Raw genomic sequence first — 2,433 nt, 5'->3', positions numbered from 1 at the left:
TTTTTTAATCCTGTGGAGGGAAAGGTGACTTTAGGGCCCCAGGAATTTGAGTCTATAGGTTCCTGGAGGTCTGGCTATTATTAATTAAGATCGAGTTTTTCTTGTAAATCACGAAGACAATAACAAACTGATAAGACTTTCTGTCCTGCATGACTGGTGATCTTTATCAGTTGACCTTTACCATTTGTTTTTTCTTTCTTTGTTCTTGGGCAGTCATTAGTGCTTGAGAAATGTCATACTTTATTCCACCTTGGGTGGGAGGGGAAGGAGTTTGTGGAATGCCAGTTTGCCTTTTCCCGGACCTCAGCTTGCCTTTTGTTATGTCATCAGTGGGGGTGGCTTATCTTCGCACCTTTTCTTTGGCTCTGCCCTCAACTTTAGCTTCTTATTGGTGCCTCTTGTGCGTCCTCTCCTCTAGCAGAGTCAGGAACCCCCCACTCTCCTGTTCAGTCTGCTGCGTGGTGCTTTGGTGGAGTTTGGCAGGATCCTGAGAGGCTCAGGTGCACTCGAAGTGAGTTCGTGGTTTCCCCAGTGACGGCAGCCCTTCACACTCCTGTAAAGGAAAGGTAACTGCTCCCTTTGTTTTGTCCAGTAGGGACCCCAAAGTGTCCTACAAATAGAAGAGAATGAAAATAGAAAATAGAAAGAAAATAGAACAACAGAACAATAGAAGAACCGAACAGAAGAACAGAACAATAGAAGCAACAGAAAATAGGAAAATAGAAAAGAAGAAATAGGAGAATGATGGATCTTCTCTTCTGACTGGGCAGTGAAAGAGGGAGATAGATCAAGGAGGGAAAGAAAGGGGGAAAGTATCATGGAATTTCCTGATCTAAAGCTACTCTGAAGTCCCCCTCTTCTGGAAAGATGCCCTCCACGGTGCCCCACAGTCGCTGATGAAAGTGATATGGCCCATTCCTGCCCTTGTCTCCAGTTTGAGCAGAGTTGAAAAAGGCCAACCACCTCGGCCTGGTGTCTAATAAACCCATTAGATCTTTAATTACTCAATTGCATTTTTGCTGTTTAACAGAGACAAACCTGAAAACTTTTCAGACATTACCTTTCTCTGAAAACTGTCCTTAACCTCTTCGTTAAAACTTACATTCCAAGACCTGTTCGAGTTTTCCTGTGAGCAGGAAAACTAAAAAGGCAAGTAAAAAGATGTTTTGGGTGTTGTAAAAGTTGAAATAAAGCTTCCCCTAACAAAGAATCGAAAGACCAATGAGGGAGAAATCTTGTGATCATAAAATCTGCATGGGCCATCCCAGGCTCCTCCACCTTCAGGCAAATCCGAAAGCTCTCTGGTCTATGTTCCGCCTGGCCGCCTGAACTTCAAATGAGTTTAACACAGAGCAGAAAACACGGTTGGGCCTGTGTTGGACATCTGCAAACAGACAGATGCCCTAGGGACGTCAGCTTCTACTAGGGAATAGGCTAAAAGATGAAAGTGTGGTTAAAATATTGGACTTAAGTTAGTTGACTAGAGTAAGTGACAGCAGCAGGAATCGTGAGGACTCCCTCTGCCCAGAGGACCGCGGAGAAGCGCAGAGAGAAAGGGCCGGGGAGGGCAGAGCGCGCAGGGCAGGCGCGGCGGGGCAGGCGGGAGGCCGGGCAGAGCGCGTCCTCCAGTTCCTGGGAGGATTCCTGGCGCCGAGCAGCGGCCACGAGCCGAGAGCACCGGCCGCCCCGCAGCGAAAGGGGCCACCGACAGACCCAGAGGGCGGGTGACCCCCGGCCGGGTGGAGGGGGCGCCTGGGGCTGGGACGCACGTGACCCGCCGCCTCCGGGAGCTGGAGAGTCGGCGGGGCGCCTTCGGCACCGGGGCGCGTCGTTCTGGATCTGGAAGCCCTGCGTTTGATGCGGATCCCGAAGCCAGACTGACGGCGGCCCCCGGCTCTTCGCTTCCTGGGGGGAGACGCGGGATCCCAAACCGGCGCCGCAGCGGGGCTGCGGCCCCTTTACCTGGAGGGTCGCGAGGGCTTTCAGGGGCCTTTTTGCACTTAGGAAAGAAGGTGGTGGGCACAACAGTAGGGGCAGGACGGAAGCTGTTCAGTGTTGAGGCGTGAAATACCGCCGTCTGTCCCGTTTCCGTAGTGTAGTGGTTATCACGTTCGCCTCACACGCGAAAGGTCCCCGGTTCGAAACCGGGCGGAAACAACCCTTTTTTCCCCCTCCTCAGAGTTAATCCTCCGTTAGGTAATGTTAGGAAAAAAGACAGGAACATTGGGAAGCAATAGCTGCACCCGTGATTCTCAGGAACTTTGAAAGAAAGTGCCATTACTGCCCAGCTCTGTGATTCTCAGGAACCTTGAGAGAAAGTGCCATTACTACCCAGCTAGCCCACTATCTATGAGCCAGTACCCATTCTCTTCTCCGAAGCAGGTTGAAGAGTCCAGAAAGTGACGGGGTTCCCTCCGGAAGCAAGCAACAGTG

General features: G+C 51.1%; 1 non-coding gene across 1 annotated transcript; it reads left to right on the top strand.

The window, feature by feature from the left end:
• Positions 1 to 2,084: 2,084 nt before the first annotated feature.
• TRNAV-CAC lies at positions 2,085 to 2,157 on the top strand. The gene has a single exon. It is a non-coding gene; the product is annotated as a tRNA-Val (tRNA).
• Positions 2,158 to 2,433: the final 276 nt, after the last annotated feature.

Source organism: Neovison vison, chromosome 2 (assembly GCF_020171115.1).
Source record: "Neovison vison isolate M4711 chromosome 2, ASM_NN_V1, whole genome shotgun sequence".
Lineage (NCBI taxonomy): Eukaryota > Metazoa > Chordata > Mammalia > Carnivora > Mustelidae > Neogale > Neogale vison.
The sequence above is the reverse complement of the archived record's forward strand: the minus strand, read 5'-3'. Positions and strand labels throughout refer to the sequence as shown.